The following is a 15742-nucleotide window of genomic DNA, read 5'->3' as shown; positions in this document are numbered from 1 at the left end:
CAAGTTGAGAGAGAGGAGAGAGCATATTTGGTTCACACTTCCATATCATAGTCCATCACTGAAGGAGTCAAGATCAGAACTCAAGCAGGGCAGGAACAGGAGCTGATGCAAAGGCCATGGGGGTGTGGGAGCTTACAGCTTACTTGCTTGCTTGTCACAGCTTGCTCAGCCTGTTTTTTGGGTTTTTGTTTGTTTGTTTTTGTTTTTTTGTTTTTTGTTTGTTTGTTTTTAAAAATAGAACCTAGGGCCACATTAGTCCAAGAATAGTACCACCCACAGTGGACTGGGCCCTCCTGCACAAACCACTAAATAAGAAAATGCCCTATAACTGGATCTTTTTTTTTTTAATTGAACAACTTTATGTTAAAAAACAAAGATAAATGTACAGATTTTAAGCATTTTTGCATAACAGTATATGAACACATTTTTGTCAGTGCTTGGTTTTTTTAAAGGTTTGATAGTGTGCATTAAGATCTTACTAATTATAATGAGCATAAAGTACATTTAAAACAAGATGTAATCTGGAATTAGTCAAAGTTTTTTTGGTGTGTAAAGATTAAGCAAAATGGTTTTACATTTTCTTTTTTTTCTTGAACTTCATATAGTCTATGAGTTGTTTCTGGGGTGTTCAGAGCTTTCTGGGGTTAGTATCCAATTATCAGTGACTGCATATTATGTCTGTTCTTTTGTGACTGGATTACCTCACTCAGGATGATATTCTCTAGATGCATCCATTTTCTTAGGAATTTCATAAAGTCATTGTTTCTGATAGCTGAGTAGTACTCCATTGTGTAAATATACCACAATTTTTGTATCCATTCATCTACTGAAGGACATCTGGGTTCTTTCCAGCTTCTGGCTATTATAAATAGGGCTGCTATGAACATTGTGGTGCATGTGACTTTGTTGTATGTTGGAGCTTCTCTGGGGTAAATGCCCAGAAGTGGAATAACTGGGTCTTCAGGTAGTACTATGTCCAATTTTCTGAGGAATGGACAGACTGATTTCCAGAGTGGTTATACCAGTTTACAACCCCACCAACAGTGGAGAAGTGTTCCTCTTTCTCCACATCCTCAGCAGCATCTGCTGTCATCTGAATTTTTGATCTTAGTTATTCTGACTGGTGTGAGCTGGAATCTCAGGGTTGTTTTGATTTGCATTTCCCTGATGGCTAATGATGTCAAGCACTTCCATATATGCTTCTCAGCCATTCAATATTCCTCAATTGAGAACTTTTAGTTTAGCTCTGTACCCCATTTTTTAATAGGGTTGTTTGATTCTCTGGTGTCTAGCTTTTTGAATTCTTTGTATACCTTGGATATTAGGCCTCTATCTGATGTGAGGTTGGTAAAGATCTTTTCCCACTCTGTTGGCTGCCGTTTTGTTTTCTTGACAGTGTCCTTAGCCTTACAGAAACTTTGCAATCTCATTAAGTCCTATTTGTCAATATTTGACCTTAGAGCACGAGCCATTGGTGTTCTGTTCAGGAAATTTTCTCCTGTGACTATGTGTTCTAAGGTTTCCCCTACTTTCTTCTCTAACAGTTTCACTGTACCTGGTTTAATGTGAAGATCTTTGATCCACTTGCACTTGAGCTTTGTACAAGGAGATAAGAAAGGGTTTATTTTTCATTCTTCTGCATGCTGAGTGCCAGTTGGACCAACACCATTTGTTGAAGAGGCTGTCCTTTTTCTATTGAATGTTTACAACTCCTTTGTCAAATATCAGGTGACCATATATGTGAGGGCTCATTTCTGGATCTTCTATTTTATTCCATTGATCCACATGCCTATCTCTGTACCAGTACCATGCAGTTTTTAACACAATTTTCTTGTAATATAGCTTGAGGTCAGGGATGGTGATTCCCGCAGATGTTTTCTTGTTGTTGAGGATAGATTTTACTATTCTAGGTCTTTTGTTATTCCAGATGAAATTGCACATTGCTCTTTCTAACTCTATGAAGAATTGGGTTGGTAATATGATGGGGATTGCATTGAATCTGTAGAGTGCTTTTGGTAAGATGGCCATTTTTACAATGTTGATTCTTCCAATCCATGATCATGGGAGATCTTTCCATTTTCTGAGATCTTCCTCGATTTCCTTCTTTAGAGATTTTAAGTTCTTGTCATACAGGTCCTTCACTTGCTTAGTTAGTGTCACACCAAGGTATTCCATATTTTTGTGACTATTGTGAAAAGTATCTTTTTCCCAATTTCTTTCTCTGCATGTTTGTCCTTTGAGTACAGGAAGGCTACTGATTTGTTTGAGTTAATTTTATATCCAGCAACTTTGCTGAACTTGTTTATCAGCTGTAGAAGTTCTCTGGTGAAATTTTTGAGGTCACTTAAGTACACTATCATGTCATCTGTAAACAGTGATGTTTTTACTTCTTGCTTTCCAATTTGTATCCCTTTCATTTCCTTTTGCTGTTTAATTGTTTCGGCCAGGACTTCAAGTACTATCTTGAATAGATAGGGGGAAAGTGGGCAGCCTTGTCTAGTGAAAGGGAAGTTTTAATTTAACTTCATTTTTTAAAAAGTCTGGGGATATTGTGTTTAATTTGTTCTGATTTCTCTTATAAAAGCCAAAGCCCTCCTTGCCTTCTAAGAAAATAAGAAACAGAAAAAAAAAAAAAAAAAAAACCCAACAGAATTTACATATTAAACCTAAGGGATGAATAGCCATACCTGAACTTTGAAATAGGGAATGGTTTTTCTGAACATATAATAAAAGTTTCTCATAGCAAGAAATGTGGCGCCAAATTAGGTCACTTCATTTCAACATTGAAATAGTGCACAGAAAACCTCCACAGACAGATAGATAATTCTATAAGGTAGCAAGAATGGAGAATGGATCAGGATAGAACAGAAATGCTGAGGCACTACGAAAATGTGTGTGATTAGACATTTAAAAATTATACATGGCATTTTAAAGATGTTGAACCCATGAAAAAATAAATTCAATAGTGTTTCACCTTTTATATGTAATATGCACAAATACAAAACCTTGGAAATTAAAAAAATTGCGAACTACTAATTGTAGGGTAGGAATAATTGAAACTCACCTCAGTTAGGGTTTTATAAAATATTTGTTCTGATTACAGAAGCCAAATGTGCTCATTATAGGAAAATTATGACAGTGCAGAGAAACATAAAATGATAAAAGATTGTGATGTGTTTTCTAGGTTATCTACACTTAATGTTTTAGTTCATTTCCTCTCATTATGAATACATACTTGTTGACTTAAGAAAAATTTCAGTTTATTAGACATTTTACAATTGGTGTCAAATCATTTAATGGTTATATAAGATTTTTTTCACAAGCTTATACTGTAACTTAGTAATTCCTCTAGGTTTGATTGTTTCATACCTCTAAGTAAATATAAGAAATGATGTCAATAAACATCTTGTATAGGTAGATATGTAATATTTATTTTTGGCTATTTTCAATTTTCTTTTTTCTATTTTAATTTATTTTTATACTTATTCACTTTACATCCTGTTCACTGTTGTCCTTCTGGTTACCTCCTCCAGAGTCATTATGCTTTTCCTCCTCAATAAAACCCACAACTATTGTCTTAATGAATGTTTCTAGGAGCCTGAATATCCCTAGATACAAAAGGGAGAAGGAACTTGTAATTTGGAACACCTAGCATAAACTTTAATTATTTTCTTTTTTTTATAATTTTTTATTAGATACTCTGTATTTACATTTGAGATGTTATCACTCCTCCCACCCTGCTTCCATCCCCCTTCCCCCTCCATTTACCTTCACAAAGGTGCACACCCTCCTAATCACCCTCTCTACCCCATTGCCTTGGCATTCCCCTACTTTGGGAAAACATGCCCTCCCTGGGCCAAAAGCCTCTTTTTTATGGCTAGAGGTGAAATTGCTGGATTTAAATATGAGCATTCTCAAGACTTGTGACAGATGTGATTGGTTTACCTCTTATCAGTAACAATGTCTTATCAGTGAATGTCTGCTTACTCCAGTGTATGTCACTGGGACTTGTCATTAGAAATACCTCAGCCAAATTAAAAGCAAAATTATTATCTGTGGCCTGATTTAATGTAGTATATAAAATTTTTAGATTAAACCTTTGAAATAATTTCTAAGCAATTTTTGCATTCTTTTCTTACTTTCCTATTATGGAGATATTGCATTCATTATCAGATTATAGAATTTATTTCTTTGGGGATTTAAAATTTTATTTTTCTTTTCTCCTTTCGTATAACTGTTAGAAAAAATAGTTTATAGTGAAATGACTTTAGTATTCTAGTTTGCCTAAATATTATATGTAGTTGAATTACAATTTGTGAAATAATTTAATTTACTACAAGCATAAAATAGGACTTGACTCGTTGACTTAGGATCTCACAGGATCGCTGAGTCATCATTATTAATTCTGACCTGGGAATTTCAAAAGCTCTCACATAAAGTAATTTACTTAATAGATACCTTGTATTTATTTTAAAGGGTTAAATAGTATTTTTGAATTTTTTTTTTTTTGATCAATTTGATTTGCGGTGAGCGAAAACTGATTTACAATGAGATACATTACTAAGGTATGTTAGAAAAGAAAGTTTGTTATGTGAGAAGGGATTTAGCAGTTTCATTGTCAAGATATGATATCCACCACACACCACAAAGTGACACAGACCGAGGGAAGAGTGACTGAGACAGAGATGGGTCTGTGAACTAAGAGGGAAAAGGAGAAGGCACTGTGGCCTGCAGGGGTAAGAAATCAGCCCAGTGTGATGGCAGGCCTGCACTAACACTGCTTCAGCATGCCCCCTGGATTGATTCAAAATACCAAACGTCTGATCCGAGCGTGATTACTTCTCCGTGTTGCAGCTTCTATTGTACTTTTTGCTTTGTATCGTTTGCCTACTGGTTATATTCTTAGTCTGATTGAAATTTAAAAAAAAACGCGACAGCATTCTTTGTCTCAAGCGTGGTTTCCTCCTGTGTTACCGTCTACTCCACAGAGTGTTAGATGGAACCCTCAAAGTTGGGGAGAAAGAGGGGGTTTTAGGAAAAGGCGCTGTTTATAAAAACAGAGTTTGGGGGAGTGGCGATGGAATAAGGATGAATCTACTCATTTGTATGAGACGGTTTCATTCCCAACGGTGCCTCAGTCTAATTTTCAAGCCGCTTGTCTTTGTATTTGAGCTTCTCAGTCCAGAATCCTCCTTATCATATCTTTCTGTCAGACTCCGCAGGAGCCTGAATATGGAATATAAAGCCCATCTCTCTGCTGCAAGGACTTACTGGTGGCCAGGCAGCAACTCAGCCAGAATACAAAGAAGGTCACGCACTGTGTGTAAGAGTGACTCTAGAATCCAATTAAAAAGTTTAGTGTAGGCACAGTCATCCCCACTTAATCTGATCACCATTTAATGCAATCCCCTGTTTATTTCTACCCAGTGCCTTTGGAACCGACCCACTTGTGTGTCTCTGCGTCCGCGTTTTGCCTGGGTAATTTGATCAATTTCAGCTGCTAAAGAAATAGCTCAGTTAGGAAATCTGGCAATGTCTTTTTAGAATTGCCTTGAAGCAGAATGTCCCCAAAGAAGCTCCAGGGTGACCTGCAGATCCAGACTTGCTGTGTCAGAGACAAAAGCTCAGTTTTCTGAAAAGAGAACTGGAGACAGTGTGGAGTTGGGGAGAAAACATTTTTGTAAAGAATCTAGAAATGACATGAACAATGATCTTGGCCTTCTTCTTTGCACACAGACAGCAAGGTTGTGAATCTTAGGTTCAGTGTCTTGGCTGCAAAGACAGAAACATATTCCTCTGAGGTGAAAAGTTCCTTTCCTTAGCTTTACAAGGGTTTCTTAGTGGGCTCTTCACAGGACAAGTTGGCATTGATTTGGTGAATGGTTGTGGTACATTGTTAAGGGAAGACTGAGGAAGGTCAGAGAATTGAATGTAGCCCCAATTTTTTTTTCTGTTCAAATTTGAGTTATTCCAAATATGTACATGGTTGTTATAAAGTCTAAAGTAGGTTGCATGGCTAATTCTGAACACTGAATGATTTTTGACTGTCTATAATGGAATGAGGAGTATGTTGGTCTCCAAACATCGATGCTATGGAGAGCTACAAGTCCAAGTGATGGTGTGTTACTCATCTGGCATTGCTTTCCCAGTGTGGTACCCAAGGATGTCTGTAGCTGGTGCACACATCATTAAAAGAAGAGAAAATCAAATGTACATCTTTCTCAATACACTTTTGGAGAATATATCAAGTTCCACATACCAGTATTTCTTTTTTTCAGTATACCAATTGTGTTGGAGGTCAGTATGAGCTACCCTGAAAAATATAAATTGTGGTGTCCCAATTATATAACAATCCTTAAGAAAGCTTGAAGAAACAGGACCATGTCTTTTTGTTGTAAAAAAAAATCATCTAGCTCATATTCCTCACCAAACTCTTTGCTCTTTGGAATCCAATGTCTGTGTAGCTGAGGCATTTATCTATCTATCTATCTATCTATCTATCTATCTATCTATCTATCTATCTATCTATCTATCTATCTACCTACCTACCTACCTACCTACCTACCTACCTATCTATCTATCTATCTATCTATCTATCTATCTATCTATCTATCTATCTATCGTCCTTCATCAGGAGGGAAGTGTTAAATGAATGGCTTTACTAAGCATACATGTAGTCTTGAGTGCATGTATGGTACCAGATTTGCTTCACTAGAGGACAAGGAGAGAAGTCGAGCCAGACTTCCTTTTGGCGTCTGAGCTTGGAGGAGGGAATTGGGACTTGTAATTCCCGTGAACATCTATCCCTTTAAGCAGTACAAATGAAATTCTCAATTTAATAGAAGTCTAAAAGTAAAACAAATGCTTTGTTCTTCCCAAATCTGCAATTCCGAGCTACACTTGGCAGCACATCAACCGCACTTGAAATGTCTTTAAGTGGGTACTTTTTTTATTATGCTTTTCATCCTAACATATCTATGGAGCTGTTGGAGTTTTGAATAGAGGAACAGGAAGGCCAAGTTACACTGGATAACTGTGTTGCTCTAACGATTCCATGTGCTCACTTAGCAATAAAGAACTTACCTTACTATTTTGGCCACATGCAGTAGATAGAGCTTAAAGATGGGAAATATAACAGACCAAATTAAAATACATGTGGGATGAAAAGAAATATGATGTAAGCAGTATTTGTTCTTTTTTTTTAATTAAAACATTTCTTACTCATTCCTCATGCCATATATTTTGATTATTTTTTTCAACTCCTCCCAGGCCCTCCCCATCTCCCTACACATTCACCTTTGTTGTTACTCTGTCTTTAAACTCGGTGTTTACAATGAAATGTGTCTAAAGTGAGGTAGAGCCGTGTGGCGAGAAGAGATAAGGCCGTTGATGGAGGATTTGCTGTTCCAGGCACTGTGCTGCAGACTTCTCACTCATGATTTTCTGTAAACCTCACTGTCTTTATGAATCACAGGCTAGAAGTGGAAGCCTGGACGGCAGGTTGTTAGTAAGAGACAGAGGCTGGCTTCGACCTTGATCTGGTTAGTGCTGTGCTCTCCTGCTAAACCTGAGTGATTATTATTATTATCTTTAAAATTTTAAGATAATTTTTAACTTCGTGTGAGTGTGTCTGCTTCATATACATCTGCACACCTTATGCGTGCCTTGAATATACAGAAGCCAGAAGAGGGCATCAGATTCCCTGGAATGGGAGATGGTCGTGAGCTGTGAGCTAACTTGTCAGTGCTGCGAACCAAACCTGGGTCCTCTGGATTTAAACTACTGAGCCTTCCCTGGATACCCTGGAGCTTTTCTTTTCTTTTCTTTTCTTTTCTTTCTTTCTTTCTTTCTTTCTTTCTTTCTTTCTTTCTTTCTTTCTTTCTTTCCTCTCTCTCTCTCTCTCTCTCTCTCTCTCTCTCTCTCTCCATCCCTCCCTCCCTATCTATCTATCTATCTATCTATCTATCTATCTATCTATCTATCTATCTATCTATTTCTGTTGAGGATCAAAACAACATTCTCAATTAAATCATCAAGTGTATGTAATTCTTACATTTGACAATCATATGAATGTGCACAATTAAACCATATATCGGATTTAAAATGTTATTTAGATTTATCTAATTTTGAACATTTCTCTTATCGAAAGCTATGCAAGCTGAATGTGGTGCTGCTTGTCTTTAGGTGATTTCTGTGAGTTTGAGATTAGCCTCATCTACAGAGGGAGTTCCAGGACACCCAGATCACCCCTTTTTAGATTTAAGAAGCTGTATTCTATTCTACTTTGAGAATTTACATGTGTAGGAGAGAACATGTGGTTTTTGTCTTTCTCTGAAAAATTTTAAAAAGTCTTTTGTATAGCCTAGGCTGGCCTCAAACTTGACATGTGCCTGAGGATGATGTTAAACTTCTGATTCTCCTGCTTCTCATCTTCTGAGTGAGGGATTACAGGTATGTGCCATGGTGGTTAGTTTATGTGGTATTAGGGATCTAACCAGGACCTGGTGCTTAATAGACAAGAATTCTACCTACTAAGCTACATCTCTGGCCCCACCATTTGGAGTTTTCATTTAACACAGTCTTTCAGTTCCATACATGTTGCTTTAAATTACAAGATTTCATTCTTTATGGCAAAATGATGCACGTGTGTGTGTGTGTGTGTGTGTGTGTGTGTGTGTCAGTATGTCAGTGTGTGTGTGTGTCAGTGTGTGTGTACTCATCTGTGTGTAGAGTCTTCAGTAGTGGCCATTGGAACAGTAAACATAGGGATTCAGGTACCTGTTTTGATATGTTGGTTTCATTTCTTTTGGGCTTTTATTCAGAAGTGTGATAGCTGAATTTTAATGTAGCCCTATTTTTAGCTTTCTGAGGATCCATCATACTGTTCACTAATTTGCATTCTCAGCAGCAGTGTGGAGGTGCAAAGGTTCACATTTCTTGCACTTCCATTTTTGTTTGTTTGCTTTGTTTTGTTTTCAATGATTTTGACTGGAGTGAGTCTTTTTGTGATCTTAATGATAGTGTATTGAGCCCCTTCCCTGTGTGTGTGTGTGCGTTGACCATGTCTAGCTTTTGTCTTGAGAATTGTCTATGTACCCCACTTGTTTGTTTTTAAATTGTTATACTTGCAAGTTTCTGTCATTAGGTTCCTCATATATTCCAAAGAGTAATCATTAGTCAGCTGAATAATGAGTAACTATTTTCTTTCATTTGGCAGACTCATAATCTTGCAGAGTAAGTGAGCTATACTGCCAGCCCAGTCACTAATGATATCTCTGTGTGTGAGAGAGAGTGTGTATGAGTGTGTGTGAGAGTATATAACAAAATTGCCCGAACATCGGGAATTCTTTTACGCTTTTTGTCTTCTCCAATTTGTTAGTTTAATGCTTTGTAATGTTTACTACAGAGGACTTTCACTTCCATGGCTAAGTTTATTCTTAAATATTTTACTTACAAGTATCTCTTATAGATAGGTTTACTTTATCTGATTTCTTTCTCATCAAGTTAGTTAACTATTTGTATATAAAAACTCCCTCTTTACCTCCCTCCCTCTCTCCCTTCCTCCCTCTCTCTTTGTCTCTCTGTCTCTGTCTGTCCCTCTGTCTCTCTCTAGTGCCTTACTATGGCTAGCCTTACCTAGGCTATTCTTGAATTCATGGGAGTCCTTCTGCTTTATCTTTTAACTTCTGGGATTACAAGCATGAACTACCACATTCAGCCAGATGCTTTGCAGGCTCTCTTGCTCCCTCTCCCTCCCCCTCCCTTCCCCTTCCCCCTTTCCCTCTCTTTCTTACTAAACCTGATGAAAGCAACTTAAAGGAGGCAAGTGCATTTGGATTTAAGTTAAAGGGAAAACAATCTACCATGCTAGGGAAGGCACAGTGGTCAGAGTCTCTGCCCCTTGGTGGTGGGAGTATAAATAAGACACTCCTTGATTATGGGTGGATCAGGACATAGAAAACTCAGACCAGAATTAGAATTTAGGTATAATTTTCAAGGCTATTTCAAGGGACCTAGTATTCCTAGTTTGTCTCCGGTCCAAAAGGTTCAACAATCTTCAAAACGATATCATCACTGGGAGATGAGTTATTTGAACACACAAGACTAGACTGTAAATTTCACATTTGAACTATAAATCTGATTATAAATCATATAAGCTTACTGAGTCTGTTTACCAGTCCTACCAGTCTTCACACAGGGCCTTCATGTTTTATGTGGTCTGCAAACTGGGAAAATTTGATTTTCCTCCTCCTTACTCATATGCCCTTTCTTTCCTCCCCTTATTCTCTTGTTTTGGCTGAAATTTCCAATACCATGTTAAGCAAGAGTAATGGAGGTAAATATATGTTTTTTTTTCTTGTCACCTAGACACAAGCTAGGGCCATTTGAGAAGAGAGAGCCTAAACTAAGTGATGCCTCTATTAGCCTGGCCATAGGCAGACATGTGGGGCATTTTCCTGACTAATGATTGATGTGGGTGTATATAGCCCACTGTGTGCAATCCCTGGGCAGGTAGTCCCATCTTGTGTAAGAAAAGAAGGCTGAGAAAGTTTTGAGGAATAAGCCAGTAAGTGGTGTTACTTCATGGCTTCTATCAGTTCTTGCCTTGAGTTCCTGACATGAGTTCCTTTGATAGTGGACTATGATGTAGAGTTGTCAGTGAGAGAAGTCCTTTACTCCACAAGCTGCTTTTGGTGTTCTATATCAGAAAAAGAGACTGTTCTTCTTTTTCTTTTAGATCTTAGGGGAAATGGCTTCAGCTTTCTCCCAGATGTAAGTTTGACTATGTGTTTGTTATATTGCTATGTTGAGAAATATTCTTTCTATACTTAATTAGTTGAAAGGGTTTTTTTTTTTTTTTTTTGGTATGAAACAAAAGTTGAAATTTTAATTAAATTCTTTTCTAAGGGATTTAGGATTTTTCATTGATGACCAGTTTAAAAGGAAAAGAGTTCAAACTAAAATAAATCAATCAGTATCACTTTATTTCAAACCAAGGTTTTACATTAACACCAACAAACTAAATATAAGCAAGCTGTTCATTCACATTTGACAAAGTACATGGTTTCTATTTAGGTTTTGAAAGTTGTTTGTTGCCACAGCATTGGACCAATCTGAAACCACCTTCAAGTGTAAATGTCTATCCAAGGGATGTGGACAGTGGAGATCATTATGCAAGTTTGCACAGCTCATGACCATAGTGCAAACTCATTAATGTCGAATAAGTAATTTATCTGTTTTGCAAAGGTAGTGAAAAATATTAACAATCATCAAATAAATGCTCAGAATTATCAAGGAACAGCTAAAAATAGTCAGGATCTGAATAGGTTATTTATATTTCTCTATAAAGATGTGACAACACTAAAAACACATTGAAAACCAGTGTTTTAAACCTCGAATGTGGGCTTTAAAAAATATTCTGTTAACTTGAGATTTTCAGTAATTTTTAACCAAGTATCATTTGACTGACAGTTCTGATATAATTTACAGCTGTAATATTCCTGAAAGGAATACGTACATACCATGGCCTATCAAATATGATCTGCATTTTTGCAAATCAATACAAAAGTTATCCATCATTACACTACATCTTTTACATACTTTTTTCTTAAAAATTATGTTTATTGCTAAGTGGATTTAGAATTCAAATTAAATTTGGAAACCTAATAATGCTCTTCAAACTTCCTATTCTTAAAAAAATTTAAACACTGGAAGTAAATGATTATCAAAATGTGGCTGTAACTTAAGGCATTTAAAGAGAAAAACTAATTAGGTGCCATTGGCATTTACTTCAAAAGTACATTTTATCTGACGTTTTTTCACTAGTAAGAGACTAATACACAAACATTTCTTTCATAAGTATGACTACAGTAATTGTAACACAGAAAAAAGTTGATGAGCATTGCTTAGATATTTAAAACAAGGGTAACAAGAAAAAATGATTTTGGTTACAGATTATAAACATGAAATTTGCTGGCCAGTGTTAAAAGGTCCAGCTCAAGAATTTCAGTTCAGCAATACTTGAGAATGAATATATATTTACATTTATACATGTATATATGTTCATTTTATGTATAGTCAATTAATCTACTAAGCATTACCCCATGAAATTATTCATACTTAATTGCCAGTTTCAATAAACATGTTGACAGATCATCCATTTGTCTTAAATGGAGTTAGGTAATAGCAAGCGTTCTGTCATGAGTTCCATCTTCAGAATTCATCCTCTGAAGTTTCGAGATCTTCCATATGTGCCTGAAGAGTTCTTGCAAGGTTAATAAATCGAACATGTGTGCTTGGTTCAATTGTATTTCCCATCATATCAGAAAAGCTTTGTTCACACAAGTGCAGTAAAACAACTAGGTAGAGACCAGAGCTGATAAACTTAGTTGAAAGTTTTTAATTGAATAATGTTTAATTTCTTTAAATTCTTTTTCTGCTTCTATTCAGGTTATCATATAACTTTTGTCTTTTATTATTTTGATGGGATGCATTACATCTATTGATTTGTGTATGCTTAAACTAACTTTTTGTGTTTAATATTATTTGTGCATAATATTTTCTACTTTTTGTGTTTTTGAGATAAAGTCTCTTTTATATGTAACCCTGGCTGTGCTGGATTTCCCTATGTAGATGAGACTGGCTTTGAATTCACAGAAATCCACCTGCTTCTGCCCCTTGTATGCTGAGATTAAAGATGTATGCCACCAGGCCTGTCTTAATTTTTTATTATATTTATTATTATTGTGTGTGAGAACATGTGCCAAAGGCATATGTACAGAGGCCAGACAACTTTTTGGGGTTAGTTCCCCATTTCTATATTTATGTGGGATCTGGGATTGAACTCGGGTCTTTAGGTTTTTATTGCTGGTATCTTCATCTGCCACACTATCTTGCCCACCCTCAGGTTGGATCATTCTTTGTGCTATTAGCTTGGGGTTGCTGGTATTTCACTGAAGAGGTTTAGGTTTATATTCATCAGGAACAGTACTATGTTGGTTGTATGTGTGTGTGTGTGTGTGTGTGTGTGTGTTATTGCTGTGTCATTGTTTAATTTGGATATCAGGTTAATGCTGGTAGCATAGAATGAGTTTTGGGAGAGTTCCTTTTTCAGAAAGACCTTATATAATTTGATAGTGCAGGTGTGTGCTTTCTGAAATTTATGAGTAAAGAAAAGAAAAAGGAATCTTATTTACACCCTTTATATATATGATGTATGTATGTATACATACACACACACACATATATATGTATATATATATAATGTATGCATATAGTATTGAGATAGGTCACATTTGTAATGGTGAATAATTTTTGCTGTTGATGAATTCATACAGAACTGAATGGCTTTTCTGTATATGATGAGCAGAAGTGTATTGGATAGAGCAGTACAGTGGAAGCCCCAGCTCCTGTCAGAGTCCAGTGTGCTTGGCTTACTATTTCCTAAAGGAAAGCAGGTCACACAGTTCCTAACCCATTGGTGTCTTTTTCTCATTGAGAAAAATCTGATGGCTTTAAGTTATTAGGTATTAGTACTCATTGGGTGGAGAAAAAGTCTTTTAACAGTTGTGTCTTTCTTTTTCAGTTTTGTGATATACTGTGCATTTGCTTTTGTATTGTAACAAAGTATCTGTTTGCTTATGTCTTCCAGAACTTTAGAGTTTACTGGGGGAAATCATAATCATTTGAAAAGTAATTTCAGAGAAGAAAATTTTTTTCTGGTCTCCTCTGTACTTCTCTCAGGATCAGCCCTGGTCTCCCTCCTGAGAGATAGAGGCCTTCTGTTCATTGATCTCTACGAGCTCTCTAGAACAGAGCCCCCACTCAGTATGTATAAACTGTGTGATCTCAGAAGGCTGGAAGAGCTTCGTAGGACAGATGGGAAGTAAGATGTTGGGGGAGAAAGAAAACCCAGAAATCAAAGGATTGGTTTAAGGACTAGTATTTAGATAAAGTAAGGGGCTGAAGAAGGAAAACCTCGATATAGTAGAAGAAAAATCGGGAGTTGTATTGTGGACCATATTGCATTTCTGACTGAGGACTACCCATGGTGTACACGGTCTTCAGAAGGAGGTGATTAGAGAGATACTGACAGTGATGGGTAAGACAAGGTGCTCGACTTCTTTTTGAATCTTTGTTGTTCTTATAGAAGAATATTTTTACTCTTATTGAATGATTTGAACCGTCATTATCTCATTATCAGATTTCAAAGGGCACTGGTTCCAGGATTTCCCCATAGACACCCAAGTTTATGAAGTCCTCTGTATCAAATGGAGTATATATATATATCTACATACAATTTTCTATATGCCTTAATCTTTTCTTAAAATTTCTAAAATATATAAGTGCTGTATAAGTTATTGTACTTTATTGTCTATGGAACAATGGGAAAAAAGCCTGGACCTGGTTCAGGACAGATGAAATTAAAAATAGTCTCAATCCAATGTTATTTGGCATTGAAGATGCTGACTGTGTTTGTTGGCATGCTATTGTAGTTTGCTGGTATGTGCCATTGTACTTCCTGGGACAGTTCTGAAATTGGTCTAGCTGGTTTTTGTTCTTACTCACTCAAAAGACTCCTGGCATGAATTATGATTTTTACATTTTTTGAGTTGATAAGTAAATTGCATGTATTTATAGCACATGGCATATGTGTTCTTGATATATGTATATACTGTACAGTGGCTAAATAAAACATAGCTTATGTATACACTAGCTCACAGACTTACAATGTATGTTTTTCATAGTAAGGACATTTAAGAAACGTCTCTCACGGTAATTTTGAAGTAATTAATTATACTTTTCTATTTACCTGATTTGGTTAGTCTCCTAGAAAGAGAAAATTATCATTGTATAATAAATATTTGCTCACTCATAGCGATGCCTGATTGGATCTATCTATCTGTTTGTCTATCTATCTATCTGTTTGTCTGTCTATCTATCTATAGATGTATAGATATGAATGAATGAATAAATAAAAGTTTACAGTGCTCTAGAGAGTAAAATCAATTAGTCAGTCACCTTGGTTCATTCCAGTTAGTTCTGGATTCCATAATAAATTTCTTCCATAAGCAGTGATAAAGAAGACTATTTGAAAAAGTTATTTTGAGTGACTAATGGGCATTAGATATTTTCTGAATAAAATGAGAGGTTTCATGTGACATCTGATGGTATCTCGAAGGTTTTGAGGTTGTGCCTGTGGGCGTGACCAAGTGGACTTCCCAACACAAGCTCCTTGACTTCTTCCTGTCTGTGCGCAGTCAGTATGTGTGTTTTCCCTGAATGGATTACAATGTCATTCTCATGTCTCTACCTAGCACAAAATCTGAAGCATAATAAATGCTTATTAGATGAATGAAGGAATGGGGGGAAAAACCTGCTGATAAAATGTACTCTGAGAAGGCTGATTTAGCTTACTGAAAGGAAATTTTTTTTTGTTATTTAGAAGCTAGCTAGCTATAAGAATATTTGGATTGTTTATCACAATGATATTGTTACTGATGATCTGGTATCACCAGTTGCTTATTGCGTTCACTCACATGGAAACCTTTAGCACAAGTTGAGTAATTCATATCTCACAATCCAGGGCACAAAAACTCACTTTACCACTTACACTCATCTTTTTTAGGAATAGGGTTGCTAGACTTGAGGTTTACTGTGGTAACTCAGAGAATTTCTCTTGGGCTGCTAGAAAGCCAAAGAGCTTTCAGAGTCATTATACTTAGTGTTTAGATTTTTAATT

The 15742-nt window shown here is 36.3% G+C and overlaps 1 protein-coding gene across 1 annotated transcript in view; it reads left to right on the top strand.

Moving 5' to 3' along the window:
- SIM1 (SIM bHLH transcription factor 1) overlaps window positions 1-15742 on the top strand; it is a gene marked incomplete at both ends in the record, with an annotated part of 83119 nt that overhangs the window by 30550 nt on the left and 36827 nt on the right. The gene's annotated exons all lie outside the window — the stretch shown is intronic.

Source organism: Micromys minutus (genome assembly GCF_963924665.1).
Source record: "Micromys minutus genome assembly, chromosome: 25".
Classification (NCBI taxonomy): domain Eukaryota; kingdom Metazoa; phylum Chordata; class Mammalia; order Rodentia; family Muridae; genus Micromys; species Micromys minutus.
The sequence above is the reverse complement of the archived record's forward strand: the minus strand, read 5'-3'. Positions and strand labels throughout refer to the sequence as shown.